General features: G+C 56.0%; 1 protein-coding gene across 12 annotated transcripts in view; it reads left to right on the top strand.

The window, feature by feature from the left end:
* The first annotated feature begins 773 nt into the window (after positions 1–773).
* TSPAN11 (tetraspanin 11) overlaps positions 774–16,636 on the top strand; it is a 63,921-nt gene continuing 48,058 nt past the window's right edge. For 7 of the 12 annotated variants that reach the window (XM_067008565.1, XM_067008552.1, XM_067008561.1 and 4 more), the window contains exons 1-3: positions 827–1,025; positions 1,275–1,547; positions 3,451–3,582. The gene's annotated coding sequence lies outside the window, so the exon portion shown is untranslated. Of the gene's footprint in view, positions 1,026–1,084; positions 1,548–3,450; positions 3,583–16,636 lie in introns of those variants that run through there. The other 5 variants (XM_067008555.1, XM_067008556.1, XM_067008558.1 and 2 more) reach the window with 5 other exon arrangements.

Below are 16,636 nucleotides of genomic sequence, written 5' to 3'. Positions count from 1 at the left end.
ATAAATAATCTTAAATAAAAAAGAAAGTGAGAGAAATGGGACAGCAGAGAGTGAACTTGAACTGGAGGCAGTTTCCCCAGAAGCTGATCCCTCAGGAAGCTCCAGAGCTGGGACGGCCTTTCAGGGGCCTCTGGAGCATAAGTAGATCACCCGATCGGGTCCGGATGCCCCCAAGGAGGGGGGACCTGGCTCATCCTGCCCCCACTGAAGGGACCCTCTCAGAAGCCCCTGAGGAGCGCCTCATCGCCGAGTCTAGCCCCGTTTCCCTGGGCGCCCTCCTCTTCGGTGCCCCTGGAGCTGGGCGCCTGCAGGACCTGCCCTCTCGTCCGTGATGTGGCACCCGGCACTGCACAGACCCCCGCCGACCGGGGCAGTTTCTCTCACCCACCTTTTCCCTGCTTAGACCGGGTTCTGCCCTCAGCCCGGCCTGCCCTGCCTGGTCTACACCCGTCCTTCATCTCAGCTTCTCGGTGCTTCTGTTGGCTCCTTCTCCCCCAGCACCCCGAAGGCCTCCTTCCTGAGACCCTCACCCCAGGCAGCTCTGCAGACCCGCCTCTGCTGCAGCTTCCCCAGTCACCCCCCATTTCAGTGCTTCCTCCCCAGGGACTATTGCCGTCACCTCCGTCAGAGGCCCCCACTTCCCCTCCCCTCTGCCCCCCTTTCACAGCCCGAGGTGCGGGGAGGATGGCTGTCACCTCCCGCCTCCATTGGCTCCCCTGGACCAGCAGCCTGGTAAATGGGTAACGGCGCTCTCTGTGCTCAGATTTGAAAAGACCACGGTTGGATAAGCTCAGGCCTTTGCTGCTTTGGGAAGTAACAGTAACCATCAGGCCCCACCGGTTGGATCCAGTTCAGGCAGCTGTGCCCCTGCTCTGGGCCAGGGCGGGACAGATGGTGGGCTGTGTCGACTCTTGCTTTTTTTCTCCAGTCCGGGAGGAGACCTCGACTCCCAGAGCCCAGGAAATGGGAAGCTGACGGCCCACGGGACTCTCAGAGGGACAGGGCTGTGACGGGGTGTTCCTTGGGTACGTGGATCTGGGGGGAAGCGGGGAGGAAGGGGAGGCTCTTTGTGATCACACGGGCTGGTCCGTAGAGTCCGCGCACACTCCCACGGCCAGCTTCCCCCAGTACCCTGCGGGGTTTCACGCCCCACTAGGGGCCGACTTGGGGGACAGGGAGGCCTCCGGGAGGCCCGGGCAGGGTGTCTGCAAGCCGCCCGACTTCCATCCATCCCCCCACCCATCCATCCATCCATCCATCCCCCCTCCTCGCAGGGACCCCCGGCCACCGCACAGCTGCCCTGCCTCGGACCGGATTCGCTTCGTGCGCTCCGAACGGGAGAAAGGCCAACTCCAAACAAAGACGGGCGGCCGGCGGGGCGGCGGGAGAAGGAGCCCGGGCATTGGAGGGGCCGGGGGTGGGCGCTCGGGAGGCGGGGCGCGGCCGCAGGAAGTGCAGAGCGAGCGCGGGGCTGAGCGCGGCCGCGGTCCTCACCCGCTGGCCCTGCAGCCCCGCCCCGGCGGCCCTCGCTGCGGAGCCCGCGACCGGTGAGTGCGGGCGGGGGCGCGGGAGGGGGCCCGGCGGCCGCTCGGGACTCCCGCGGGAGGGGCTGGGAGTTGCGGAGCCGAGCGCGGCCCGGCAGGCCCGGGCAGCCGACTCCCGGGAGGATGGGGGCAGGACGGGGCGAGCGTGTTCCCACCCGTGCTCCTGAGAGTGCCCGTCCGCACTTAGTGTCTCGGGAGGGAGCTCGGGGCCTCGGCGCGCGTCTGTCCCTCCTCCGAACGTCATTCTCTTTGTCCACCGGGCTTCTGGTGGCTCTTATGCACGGGCCCGAGGTGACAGGCCCAGAGCCATGCTAACTAGAATGGGTACAGTCCTCGGTTCCGTACCCCCGGCAGCGGCTTGCCCCGTGCTGGCAGCTGGCGTGTCTCCCGTGCGGGCACAGGATCGTTCTCGGGGGGTCCGGCTGCCTGCCAGGGTGGTCCGCAAGTTTCATGGGCGCATCTGTGCATCTGGGGGAACCCGGCTCTGCAGGCCCTGTCACCTGTGTTTCCTGCCTGTCCCTGTGCCTGCAGCTGGCTGGCTTGGTATGGAAGGACAGGAGGTGTGGAAGGTTCTAGGTGTCTTATTTTCAACAGCTCTATGTTCACACACATGACTTGGCTGGAAATATGAAAGGGGCTCAGGAGGGCATCTCAAGCTGGGTCTCAGTTGCCGAGGGTGCGGGGGTGAGTGCTGGCCGTCTTGGCACGTGGGCACCCGCTGTGGGGCAGGGTGGCGTGGACAGAAAAGGGAGCTCCTGGCAAAACCCCAAGTGCACTCTAGGGCCTGGGGTAGGTGGACGCGTGGGGAGAGACCTGGGTGGTATTAGGCCGGAGCGGGTGGTCTGTGGTTAGCTGTAGGCAGTTGGATTGGAGGTGGAGTTGGAGACCTGGGTTTGAACCAGAACTTGGTGGAGGGTCACCACGGCAGTAGCGTGTTCCCCGCGCCTGTCCCCCTGGGACTCAGTTGCTTCGTGTGCGAAATGGGACTAATGACTGCTGTCCTGCCCCCCTCGGGAGGTGTCTGGAGGCTCAAGTTAGCTAAGCAAAGTGCTTTGACAGCGGGGAGGCTCCAGGGACAAAAGGTGAAGGCCACGCCCACGGGGGCGCACTGATGGGCTTTGGGGAATGCCTCGGGGGCCAGGTCTGTGGGCTGCAGCAGGAGCTGTCTTCACACCGCTCACTAGAATATTCCAGAGATAGGAGTGTCTGCCCGGCACCGGGCCTCGATCCCTTGGAGTGTGAGGTATTCGCAGGCCTGCCTGGTGCTGGATGCTTCCACAGCACAAGAGGACAGCTGGCTTGGCAGGTCTTCAAATCGCAGCCCTGGAGCAGCTCAGCTGTGCAGAGCCCCTCCTCCAGGTGGGCTGGGACCTTCACCCCCACCGGCTGGCTTTTCTCTGCTTGTCACCACCACCAGAAGCAGTCAGGGCACCTTCCACAGTTCAGGCCAGCGAGATGGCAGAGGAGGGAGCTCTCCGTCCCTGGTCACCGGCCTCAGGGTTCCATCTTCTGGTCACAGGGCATCCTCTAGGACCAGCGCTGTACCTGCCGAGGAGGGCGGGGAGGGTGTCAAGAGTCCTCACAGCCCCAGACACCGGGATGTGGTGGTGGTTTGTCACCCCTGGATGTCACCTGTCACCAAGGCTTCTTGGCCCGTAGTAGCTGCTTAGTAAAGAGCCCTGGAAACCCGGGTTCAGTGCAGCTCGGCTTCCTACCCGCTGTGTGACCTGGGGAAAGTCCCTTCACCTCTCTGGGTCTGTTTCCTTGTTGGTCAAAATCAGCATCTTTTCAGATTATAGTTCCGGTCTCAGCTCACATTTCACGTCCTCAGAGAGGAAGTGACCCTCTATCCAAAGTGGCCACCTCCTGGCCTCAGTCCCATTGCCCTGATCTGTTTCCTTCCTAGCACTCTCTGCACCAGCTGCATCCAGCCACACTGAGAGCTTTGCCGAGGAGGGACCTCCTGTATCCTGTTGCCTGCTGGCTCACCGCCCCTGGAACCTAGTAGGTGCTCCGGAGAAGCTGTGTCAGAGAGTGAGTGAGTAACTCAATGAGGGAGATGGATGCGTGTCTTTGACATTGTGCTCCTGGGAGCTTGTGAGCGGGGAGAGGGCCCATAGGCAGGGCCCTGGGCTCTGCACACCCCAGCTCGGGACTGATCTGAGTGAGAGGCTGGCTTCCACCCTCCCATTAAAATAAAACTAGAAAACCATTGCATCCGAAGACGATGGGGCCTTTTCAACTCGAGGTTGAAGTAACAGTACTGGGACGGGTAGTAGCACACACACTCAGCCCTCGGGGATGACCAAAGGCTGTGGGTCAGACGCCCCATCAGGCATCACCGCTTGGCCGTGGAATTCATGATATGGTTCCTTTTTTGCAACTGGTTTAATTTCCTGAGCTTTGGGTCAAGATGAATGTGAAGAGGATTCTGCATCAAGGGGTACACGGGGCTCTGGACCAGGAGGAAACAGTGGCCATCACGGAGTGGATGGGAGACACGCTGATACTGGAGAGCTGCCTGTGTGGGGTTCCTGTCTGTCATCATCCTCCTTTGGGTGTGTCCCAGGCACACTGCCCAGATGGACGTGTCTCTCCCCAGTAGTTTGCTCAGCCTGGTTTTGCTCAAGTAGTTGGCAGTGGAGGACGCCCTTCTCTCTGAGTGATTCCTGAGCCTGGAGAGCGGGTGGATGGCGTGCCACGCCCTATAGTTCAGCAGCCGCGGAAAACATCCCCCCTTTGTCGCTTCTTGTAAATTCATTTGTGAATGGCGGGGTGACTCCCCTGTCCGATGCTGTGCTCAGGTTTGGGGCACAGAATACAGTTCATCACCACCTTTGCTAAACCCCAAGGGCTGGGCATCAGTAGTTCACCCAAGGACGGGGAAGGAGGTTGAGTTGTTTGTGGGGTTGTTTTAGGTGGCTGATTGAGGAGAGAGACAGGGGAGGAGTGGACAGGAGGGACTGAGTGCAGGACAGAGCCCTCTGCTAATTCCTCTGACCGTTGACCTTGCTTCTTGTACGCGTCCCTGCTGGGCTGACTCTTGTGCGTTCCTGGGTCCTGAAGGTTTAACCTTCCAAGAGGACACAGGCAGAGGGCAGAGCCAATAGAGGTGGTAGAGGGGGAAGAGGGGTTCGGGGGGGGAGGTTCAATATTCTCACGTTCCCTGTGTGCCTGCCAGAGCCTTGGTCCTCCAGGCCTGAGAAGACCCAGCCCTGACCTCCGAGCATCCGGTTGTGAAGGAGATGAAACTTACTCCCCCAGAGGAGAGGCGAGAACAGTTGAGTGCAGACTGCAGCGGGGGCGGAGAGGGGTCTCACCCAGGCTACAGCTGGAGCTCAGAGAAGGATCGGGAAAGTGCCGGCGGGGGCGGGGGGGTGGTGGTGGCAGAGAGCCCGGGGCGGTCAGCCGTCCAGCCTGGAATCTGGACTCTGCCTTCTCCCGAGCGCCTTCCGTGACCTTTCCTGCTCTGTAAGCGGAGGAGATGGTCTCTAGATCATAGCCTGGCTTCAGGTCCCCGAGGTCCCCCCCCGAGGCCAGCCCCGGCCCTTACCTCCTCTGGGTGCCCCTCCAGCTGGGCTGTTCCCCTCCCCACCTGTCTGCGAGAGGAGCTGGCTGGATTCCAGAACTTCTCCCATCCGTGCTCACTGCCCCCCTCCTCGGGGGCTATGCACACGGCCCTTCTTAAAGGCTTAAGGAGCTTTGCTGTCAAATACCAAGAATTCAAGACTTGAGGACGTTACAGAGGTTCAGGAAATGTTAGGGGCGGTTGCTCTGCTGGGTCCCTGATCTGCTGAGATCACGAGCAGGGCACTCGAACCCTCTCCAGTGGTAATGTGTGTTGGCGGGGGGCGGTAACCCGAAGTGGTTCTCACCCTTGTCCTGACCTGTGGATTCTTCCTCTTGTTTCTAAACACGGACCCCATGTTTTGACAGTTTTTTATCAGCCAAATTTCAACATAAATGAAAATTTGCTTCTCCATCTGACAAAATTATTCAGAGCCACAAAACTGATAGAGATTCACTCTCCGGTGCCCACCTTTCTGGTTTGTATCTTTCACCTTTTTTCAGAATCAGCTTATGTCATTTACTAACAGATTCTAGTGTGTGTTGTGTTTAAAAGGCTCAGAAGAGAATAAAGAAAAAGGACAGGAGTGAGCTGTTTGTGTCAGTTTGCCTGAGGTCTGGAACCGATTGCAAAATTTTAATCGAAAGGCATTACCTGTCCTGGTTGACCCTGTAGAGTGGTAGCTGAACTCTGAAGCATTTTTGACAGGTAAAAGCCCAAGTTTCTTGTAGTATCGTGAAGAGATTTCCCCTCTCAGAAGCCCCTTTACTAGACACGTACGAGGGTTCTGACATTTGGGAAACCATGTCCCATACCTGGGTTTCAGCATGATATTCCTCACCACTACTGGAGGATGGAAATTGACTTTCTTTTCATGGCAACCAGCTCGAAGCTGGGCGAACAGTAGGGAGTTCAGTAAATGTCCACTGGGCGGATATTTCAGACGCACCCCTCAGCCATGCCTATGACCGGGCGTGATGGAGAAATCCCTACCCCCGGGCCCTTAACTCAAAAAGCAGGAAAAAGTGCCTATAGGTACTAAAATACGAAGCTTTTTCCTTTCTTCCATGTCCTCTTTATTGACTTGTCATGATGAGTCTTTTTTACTTGCCTTTTAATGACATTGTAAGTAAAGAAAAATTAAAATTTTGAATGCTTGGCATGAATTTTACATTAGCCTTTATATCGTGCAACGCCTGTTTTAAATGTAAACAGATGAGCATTTAACTCATATGTTGAGTCACCAAAGTGACGCGATTCCTCTGTCACAGCTCGTATGTGCACATATGTTTTGTTCCAGGACAGTAGAAACGGGGCAGGAAACTAACTCAGGTGTGTGTGTTTCACTTCTTGATACACACACGTTGCATCAACACACGCCACCTTTGGCCTAGTGGTAAACGAGGGACAGGAAGGAAAAGGAAAAGGCCGTCCTTCCTTTCCTCCCGTGTCACCATTTTCAGCGTAAGTGGGCGAGTAACGCAGGAGGTAGCAGAAATCGGGAAGGACAGCCTGTCACAAGAGGGCCCTTGGTTGTTGGTATTTCTCAGAATGCGCAGCTTTCTGTCGGCTTTGAAGTGGACGTGACCCCTCACCTGTACTCTCTCTGAGGCTTTCTGAACCCCACGCGTCAAGGATGCCGTGGGATTCTGTGCTCCTGGGGCATCAGGAACACCGGGTCAAATGCGGCATCAACGAAAGTGGGTCCATATACTGTGTTCATCTCCCCAGCCCACATTCATATGCCCACCGTCCCGTGAGACTTCACTTACAAAACACAAGTTCAAAGATAAATTACTAAGAATTCTGAGATGAAACAGCCGAGCATTCCACCAGGCCCGGGACCTGTGAGGCTATACTTGTTTCTGGCCCAGAAAGCCAGCAAGGACCCTCATGTGGGTCACAGTTGTGGATGGCGACCCAGTTAGGGCAGAAGTGATCCTTTAAGCAAGTGGGCTGGTGAAGTGCTCTTGGATCCCTGTTTGTGACTTATATCTTTGGAAAATGCTGGAGGCTGCTGTTTCCTTTCCAGGCCTCCACCCTTCTGCTTTAAATCATTTACATTTTTTAAAAGTCAGCTTAGGTCATTCACTAACAGGTTCTAGGGGTTTTTTAAGGCTCAGAAGAAAAGAACAAAGGAAAGGAGTAGAGGTGGGTGTTGTCCATTTCATCTGAGGTCTGGAACAGATTGGAAGGCACAAAGCCTCTGGGAGTTCTGAGGCCCGTTTAGAGAAGCTCACCAGCTGCACCGGGTACGATTATTTTTATGCCCAAACTGAGCAGATAGGTTGGGACAGAGGAGGGAGTAGCCTAGTGACCAGGGACCCAGCGCTCTCAGGGTTGGAGAGGAGGGGGAGGGGGAGAAGGGGCCACGTGACTCCACAGTTTGGAGTGTGTTTTGCACACACAGAGGCTTAGGGAAGCCAGGAATTTTATTCCAGAAGAAAGAAACTCCTCTGTCTGTGGACAGAGAGGGTGAGACAGGACGTTAGGACTAGGAGCCCTGGGAGAGAGTGAAATACTCAGAAGGCAGTTAGCACTTTCTGACAGCTCTGAGCCCGTCGCTGAGGGCTTTGAAGTTGCTGGAAACGGAAAGTTCCAAGCAAGTTCTAGGAAGCAGGTACTGGTACCGTGAGCTGGAGGAGGGTGGAAGGAAGCCCAACGCCCCCCTTTTTTTTTAAGATCTTTTTTGGAGTATCATTGCTTTACAATGGTCTGTTAGTTTCTGCTGTATCACAAAGTGAATCAGCTATACGTCCCCATATCCCCTCCCTTTTGCGTCTCCCTCCCTCCCTCCCCATCCCACCCCTCTAGGTGGTCACAAAGCACGGAGCTCATCTCCCCCGTGCTATGCGGCTGCTTCCCACTAGCTCTTCTGTTTTACATTTGGTAGTAATTATATAAGTCCACGCCACTCTCTCACTTCGTCCCAGCTTCCCCTTCCCCCTCCCTGTGTCCTCAAGTCCATTCTCTACATCTGCGTCTTTATTCCTGTCCTGCCTCTAACCACCCCCCCTCCCTTTTTAATGTAGAAAGGAAAACTGGCTTAGAAAAAAACAGTGATGATAACAAGTAAAAGATTAGCGGGAGAAACCGTGTTTATATCGTACCTTTAGTTCCTTTGAATCGGTCTGCCTTCTACCTTAGTTTTAATTTACTGTATGGTTAATGCTGATTTGTGAGTTGCTGTTTCCATCATTAGATTTAATCGTTGCGTAACGGGCTCTTCTCCAGGGCTCTGCAGACTGTTTTTGGATGACCTGCAAGCTGAGGATGATTTTTACCTTTTAAAGGGCTGAAACAAGCAAACAAAAAGAAGAACATACGGCAGAGGCCAGAGGCCCGCAAAGCCTGAAACATTTGAACTGGTCCCGTGCAAAAACGGTTTGCTGGGCCATAGCCATCAGCCGCAGGCTGTGATCATGGACAGCTCAGCGCACCCAGGGCTCTGGATGTGGGCCCCGCTGCTGGAGGGAAGCTTAGCCTCTGAACCAGGGTCTCTGGGCTGCTCCCCTCTGAGATCCCCACCGAGTTCTCCTGGGGTGCAGCCTGGGAATGGGGTTTTTTTACCTTCCTTGGCGGGAGGGGTGGAGAGGGTGTCCTAGTGCAGCTAAGGTTGAAAATCACTGCCCTACGGCAGTAACTCTCAAAGCGAGGTCTTCTACCTGCAGTGTCTGCAGTATCAACAGCCCCCAGCTGGTTAGAAATGCAAAATTCTGGGCCGCACCTGACCTGCCAACTCAGGAACTCTTGGGGGGAGGCGGGGAGCAAACTGTGTTTTAATCAGCCCTCCGGGGGATTCTGATGCACCTCAAGTTTGAGACCACTGCTCTTAGGCTTGGCCTTTCAAACCTAAACCTTCCTGTTTGCAGGCGAACGTCAGCGATGGTTATAGGTGGAGAAGGCAAGACAGGAGGAAGCCAGCAGGAGGGGATAGCGAGGCCTCTAAGGTTATTTCAAGTCTGGACATAACTGTAGTTGTTATTTTATGCACAGCCAAGGCCCTGGGAGGTGAAATGGTTGCAGGAAGCAGAACTTGGGACTAGAATAACACGACCACCTGCAACGATCATGTTATCCTTAACAGATACCATGAATAGCAATTTTAGCTTTGGGCTCTATTTTTCACTACTACATATATGATTGTCTTTTAGTACATTAACTTATAGAAGGTACCCATTTGGTACATGCAGGGATGTAAGCACACTTCTGAGCTATCTTGAAATCATTTAAGTGAACATTATACGTGCCTGGGAGGTCGGAAGGCTGTATTGCTGACCATGACCTCATAACTGAGGGTGAATTCTGTTCTCCCAGCCACTCCCTCAAGGGAAGGCAGGTCCCCCCAGGGGGTACTTCGCCCCAACTGCTGGCCCTCCATCGATGTAGCACTTGGGGCATTTATTAAAATGTCATAGGGATTAGAACCTACTGATGTCCTGGCACACACGTGCCAGGCACTGTGTGAGGTTTTAACATACATCATCTCCTACAGTCATCACAGTGCTGTTATCCCCATTTTATAGTTGTGAATGTTGAGGCACAGGGAGGTTAAAGACTTTCCCCAAATCCTCCAGCTAACAAACCCGGGGATGTCTGGCCTCAGGATCGGTGCAAGTGGAGGGGAAGCTTGCCCACAATCAGGCATTATGCGGCATTTCAATACATCTAAGCTGGTGAGCCTATGAACATGTAAAGCAATTATTCCCTGTTCTCCCAAGCCTTGCCCGGTGTCTTGGGTGTCCTTGGAAGGATGTGAGTCCACCCAAAGGCTGGATTGCTGATGTGCCATCTTAGAAAGAATTCAAGGACCAGAGGCACATGAGCATCCAGAGATAAAGAGTCCATCTGGGTTGTCAAAAATGCAGTGGCTTGGGCTTCCCCGGTGGCGCAGTGGTTGAGAGTCCGCCTGCCGATGCTGGGGACGCGGGTTCGTGCCCCGGTCCGGGAGGATCCCACATGCCGCGGAACGGCTGGGCCCGTGAGCCGTGGCCGCTGCGCCTGCGCGTCCGGAGCCCGTGCTCCGCAACGGGAGGGGCCACAGCAGTGAGAGGCCCGCGTAGTGCAAAAAAAAAAAAAAAAAAAAAAAAAATGCAGTTGCTCCCCACAGAGCTGGCTGGGTTCTTAAGTTCTTCCTTCCTCATTTGGAAAATTAGCAGCTAAATTGATAGACAAATTTTACACATTGCATACTATCACCGCTATCAGTAGTAACAAGGCCTCCTTTTAGAGTGTTCGCGTCTCCGGAGCACTATACGCTCCTTAGCTCCTGATGTCCTGGTATTTGGTGGGCTTGGTTATGACCAGAGGCAGCACGAGCTCAGAGATCATGACCGTGGGGCAGCGCTGTGAGTCTGCAGCTGCCCCCAACCCCCAAACTAGGACTGAGGACCAGAGATATGGGCTTGAGTCCCAGCTCTTCCCAGTCTTACCTGGTGAGAGTGGAGAAACGGCCTCCACCTTCTGGGCCTCCCTGGCCAACACGTGAGGGTGAACTGATGTCTAAGTCTCTTCTCCACCTTCTAGACCTGGGACATGCAGGCAGCTTTCCAGACCTTGGGAACAATGGGTAGTGATGCTCCTGGTGATGACGTAATTGGTACCCGATTAGGGAGCCAATGTGGGCAATAGCTAGGGTGTTCTGATGCCAAGTCCGTTTCTATAACATCCTCCCTCTGGAACTCATGGAACTACAGTTCTTTTTTGGAAAGAATTAGGGTAACGGTGCGGGGGTTGCTGGTTAGTTGCCATGTGAGTACATTATTTCCTTGCCCAGAAAGGTCACGTATCTCTAAAAAGACAAGTTTCTGTGTGCTTGGCTCTCCTGCAGGGGGAAGATTCTAATACTTTCCAAGGTGGGGGGAGGTTTCTAAGTCCGTAGAAAATATGTTTTCACAGACCTGGGATGAAGAAACATGGTTTATTTATCAGGGAGCTTAGCAGCTTCCAAACTCTCTTTGATAAGTTACAACATCTCCTGGACTTAAGACCTAGCAGATTCACCTCCAAGACCCAAAGTGAAAATTGGAGTTTAGAACTGGATGCATGGACGTCCTCTCCCGCAGCCTTGCACAGACGCGCACATAGATCCGCCATCCGTGTGCTCTGGTAGAAAGCAAGCTGAAGCGGGGTCTGGACACCCGGGACACCTGGCTTCCTCCCCAGCTTGGCCTCTGCTGCATCCCTGGGGCCCACGGGGTCTCTGAGCCTGTGTCTAAGACACAGCCCTTCCCGTAGGAGTTCATAGTCCAGGTCTTATCTGTGCCTACCCAAAAAAGGAAACTTAACCTTTTTGTGGAGCAAAATCATAAACCCCTTTGGGGATGTGCTAAAACCTATGGGACCCCAGCACGTAAATGGTAACATTTTTCCGTACAGTTTCAGGGGCCTCCACGTCATAACTCCTTGGAAGGAATGGTCTTTCAGGCTTACTTCTCAGCCACGGTGTCCTGCTCCAGAGACAAGACAGGCACTGTTTTGAAATCACATGAGAACTTGTACCAATCCTCGTCTCTGGGAACAGAGATGAGTTTTTGTGTCATTTGGGGTTTCTTTTTTCTTTTTTTTAAAATTTGCTGATGCCCGGAAAGGAGTGTCTGTGCCTTTGTGACTCCCAGGAGCAGGTTGTGAATGTCCGTAAGCCAAAGTCACGTGCACCGTGATACAGGCTTCTACAGGGCCCTCCTGCCCGCCAGAGCATATGCCCCCTGCAGCCCGGCTAGTCCCTTAGAGCCACAAAGCCTTCCAACCGCCATCGACCGTCCCCTCGGTGGAGGCACTGCTGCTGCTGGCGTGATGGGGGGAGGGGCAAGCTGTGCTTCACCCACACTTCCTGGCCTTCACGGTCACCTGCTCAGGGGTCCGCACCCTCAGCCCTGGAGGGCGGAGGGGGAGACTGGCTCAGGTACTTGGGCGACCTACCCGAGGTCACACAGTTGGTAAGGGTGACGTTAATCTTCCCTCCGTGTATGTGACAGCCCAAACCGAACATCAGAGAACCACGCTGAGGGCGGGGGGGCGGTGTCATCAGGGCGTCCGTATCTGGGGACTTGGGTCCCCGACTCAAGCCTGGTGGTGAGTGCTTGTTGAGTCTGAGGGCTGGGACCATCGTTCGTGGGCCCCGATCGTTTCCTGCACCATCTAGACCGGTGACCCCCAACCATTTTGGCCCCAGGGACCGGCTTCATGGAAGGCAGTTTTTCCGTGGCCGGGGTGGGGTTTGGGGAGCGGCTGGTGGGAGGTTCGGGCGGCGATGCGAGCGGCGGAGCGGCTGCTGACACTTTGCTCGCGCGCCCGCCTGCCGCGCCCGCCTGCCGCTCACCTCCCGCTGTGCGGCCCGGTTCCTACCAGGCCGCAGCCCCAGGGGCTTGAGGACCCCCTGCTCTAGACCCCGAGGAGCGTGTCTCACCCCCTTCCCAGCTCAGTACCCACAATGGAGGAAGCGCACGCTCGTCTCTAAGAACAGCATCGCTCCCAGTTCCTCTAGCTCCAGTGTGAGCCCCGAATCCAAGCTTGGGAGGCCCACGGGCCCAGAGTGTCGACACCCCGCTTCTGCCAGGCCCACTGGGGGGCTGTGGATGCGGGGGGGTTCCCTCCACTCTCGGGGTCCCGCTCACCCCGCCCTTCTGACCTTCTGTGATTTCCACAAGGCGCTATAGCCCCCAGGCGTCGGCCGGGCCACCAGCGGGTGGGCGGCGGAGCGATGGGAAGGCCCGCTTCCGAAGCTTCCAGCCTAACCGTGCCTCGGAGGGGCTGGAGCAGAGCCGCCCGGCTGGCCTCTCTGGCCGCTGCCTCCTCTGCGTCTGCGTGTGGTTGGCAGCCTTTTTGCCCCGCCCTGGTCACGTGGCCTCAGCCCCCAAGGTCCCGGTGCAGCTTCCAAAGAGCCAGCCCAGGCTCAGGCTCCCTGGCTGAGTCCAGGGCCTGGACAGTGTGAGTCAGATGCACTGGGAGCCGCCTTGCGGGGAGAGAAGGGCCCAGTCCTCCTGTCGCGGGGTCCCCAGGCCCAAGCCGAGGGCACAGAGCAGAGCAGAGCAGGTGCCTCCTGGCGGAGGTGCTCTCACCGTCGGCCGGGAGCTGGGCACGAATCAGCGAAGCCTGACGCCACGGCCGAAACGGGAGAGCAGCCCACCTAGTGAGCCGGCCCGGCGGGACCCAAACGAGGACGTGCTCCTGGGGGGCCGGCGCTAGGAGCCTGGGCAGGACGACCTGCCACGCTGTCCGGGAGACGGGGCGGCGGCACGGCGAGTGGATGGGGGGTGGATTTGTGTTTCAGACTCTGGCTCGCGTGCCCTCGAGTGAGCTTCCCTGTCTGCGGGCTGGGAATGCTAAGAGCACCGGCCTCTTGGTCCTGCTGGGAGCTGCTCGCCCGCTGGCCTTATTATATATCTGTGCAGGTGACCTAAGACGGTGACGGTGCTAAAGTTTATGTCATGTGTGTTTTGCCACAATAAAAAAAGAAAGAGAAAATGTAGGGTGGGGTTGAGGCCAACGGGGACCGTCACAAGCCGAACCATCTGTCAAGTGAAAGACTTCTCAGATGATCTCGGAGGTCCCTTTCAGTTCTAAAAGTATCTTCTGGGTCTATGATACAGATTCCTGGGATTTAGACCGCCCCCAGCTCTCCCCTGGCTCATCTGACCATGGACGGTGCAGGGTGGCTATGGAGTTAAAAGAATAAAGAGGCCCGCGCCTGCATGGTCTCAGAGAGCAATAGAGCGGGTTTCTTTGTGGTTCGGGCTTTAGGGGGGGTGGGGGAGGGGAGACAGTGATCAAGTGGAGCTTGAATGGGGGAAGGGGGCTTAACGCACCCCTTCTGCCGGAGAGGCTGCAGTTTATCTGTTTTATATGTTGAGGTCCTACCAGAAAATGTACTTCAAAGAACGTCCTGTTAGAACCCCGGCGTCCTCATTGTGCAGATAAAGACACGGAGGCACACAGAGGGGCAGTGGCCTGTCCAAAGTGCTGGTGCATAGCCAGGGACACCCTGAATTAGGTCCCCTGGGCCCTGCCCTCCCCCGTCTGCTGATGCCACTGTAAACACCACGCCGTGTCCATTAGCTGACATTCCTAGCATCACCCCCTTTGCGGATCTCGGGAAGGGAGGACAGCCCTCGGCGCCTGTCCCTCGCCTGTGGGGTCCAGGACGCATGCTTTCCCCAACCAAGTCCCCCTCGTGCTGGCCACCACCCTTCCCTGGAGGTCATGGCCCAGCAGCTCCCCGCCCCTGCACAGGGCCTCACGCATGCTGCGTCTCCACGTGGGTGATGGAGAGAGCAGCTCTTTCTCGGTGGAAAGCTTAATCCATTCATTCAAGAAGATCAGGGAAATTATAATATAGATCCATCTCTGAGTGTGGGAAAAATTATAGACTGTGTTCTTCGCTATAATTAAGCTGGTTTTAGTGGGAGCGGTAAGTACATCTGACAGCAGAGTGCATTGTTCCTTTTAAAGGTACTTTCGAGACCCAGTGTATCAGAATTAAAACCCTGCGGTCTTAGTTCAGAGCGGCAGTGATTTTCCTTGGTGGGTTTAGCGTCTCAGGTCTCATCGTCAGCCTCCGCTGCTCCCCTAGCCTGGTCACCTGTGCAGACCGTGGTGGCTGCAGAAGGACTGGACGAGGACGTGAGGCTTCAGACCTTAGTGGTGAAGAGAGGGGGCTTCTGGCGATAATGTGATTCAGGGGAACACGGGAGACCTGGGAGAGAGCGTGCATGGTGATTTGGTCTAGTTTGGGAATCGTGCACCTGAGGTTGCATCCTGGCTCTGTGTGTGTCCGATCAAGGAAGGACTTGTTGCCCCTAGAGGTGGACTTGAAGCAGGATTTTTTTCTTCTTTTTTAATGGGATGTCATACAGAGAAGACTGTGACCCCGAGAGATACAATTCAGTTAGAGGCGAGGCTGAATGACTGTATCAGACACCTGACGGGACAGTGGCTTAGAGAACAAATGTCTTTTCTCTCTCGGACCCGGTCCAGGGAAGGCAGGCTGTCGGGCTCCACACGGTCCTGCAGGGATCTAGGATCCTGCCTTCTGCTTTCCCAACCATGCCCAAGTGCAGTGTGTGGTCCCCAGACCAGCAAAACCAGCATCCCCTGGAAGCTTGTTGGAAAAGCAGATGACCAGGGTGGGGCCCCGGGGGTGGGCCCAGAAACCTGTGTTTGTAAAAGCCTTCCAGGGGATTCTAATAGACTCTACAGTTAAAGAACCATTGCTCTGAGGGGCTGTCCTTGTCTACATGGTTGAAACTGGATTTCAGGCACATCTGTGACCCAGCTCTTGGGAGGGGGGAAGATTGTGGAGATGTGCAGGGGCAATATTTTAAGGCTCAGGCTTGGACGTAGCATTTCTACTCACGTTCCTTTGTCAAAAACGACTGCACAGCCAGATACAGCCACTTAGACGGTTGGGAAGTGTAGCCACTGGTTCGGTGGCCATGTACCCAGCTCCAACCCCATTATGCTGGGAGGAGGGGAGGACAGCTTTTGGTCAAACAGTAGCCGTCTGGACTACCTGGTGAATCAAAGTAAAGTAAGTTTCGATGCACCCCTCCCCCTCCTCCTCTAGAAAAAGGGGAGGCTGTCTACCTGCAGGTCACAGTTTAGTTTGTGTGTTTAAAAGGATCCAAGGGGCGGGGAGTTGTCAGGTGTACCAGCCCCCACATGTCTGCCCACCCTCACTGCCCACCCACTGTATATTGTGCTGCCCAGTCCCTGCTTGGCAACTTCCAGTAAAAGTCAGGATTTCACCCAGCTGGCCCCTTGAGAAGGAGGGCACCCAGGCTTGGCAGGGAAGGATGGGTGGTAAGCGTCCTGGTTTACTGGAAGGGAGAGAGAGAAGGCAGGTGAGCAGCTTGTGAAGTGAGCAGTGGTGCACAGACCGTGCACATCTGCTCAGTCCCAGGGCAGCCGTTCACGGGGACTCTGATGTGTGCGGCCCCCCTGGAAGTTGGGTGAAGCGCCGTCTATGTCTCAGCCCCGCATCCCACCCTCTGCTGAGTCCCAACAGCCCGGGCTCTGGGGACTTCCCGCTACCACCGCTCCTTGCCTTACAGATCCTGAGCTCGCCCTGAATGGGCCACCTCTGAACCTCCATCCCTGCTATGCAAGGCTTCTCGGGAGGTGTGTCCATGCTCCAAGGACCAAACTCGGACAGGGAGGTCAACTCTGGATGGAGGCGACCTCTCTCCTCCCCTCAAAGCCTACGGAAAGCTCAGACCTGAGGGGCCTTGACCTTGACTTCCCTGACACCAGGACCTGATTTTTTCGGTGTGCCAGGGGAGCCTCAGCCTCCTTGTTTATAAAATAGAAGTGATAGCACCGGCCTCGCTGAGCCGCTGAAACAGTTAAACACCTGGCCCCAGTGAGGGGCCCACCGCCATTCACTGGCCGAAAGTTACAGGGGGCTGGGGTTTGGGGACTGCCGGCGAGGCGCTGGGCGAGGCGCTGGGGCTGGAGGTGGCTTGTGATGACCCTTGGTAAAGGTCCCCTTCAGCTCTCAGCTGCCTTCTGATGTATAATCTCAAAC

The sequence above is a fragment of the Kogia breviceps genome, chromosome 12 (genome assembly GCF_026419965.1).
Source record: "Kogia breviceps isolate mKogBre1 chromosome 12, mKogBre1 haplotype 1, whole genome shotgun sequence".
In the NCBI taxonomy this organism is placed as follows: domain Eukaryota; kingdom Metazoa; phylum Chordata; class Mammalia; order Artiodactyla; family Physeteridae; genus Kogia; species Kogia breviceps.
The sequence above is the reverse complement of the archived record's forward strand: the minus strand, read 5'-3'. Positions and strand labels throughout refer to the sequence as shown.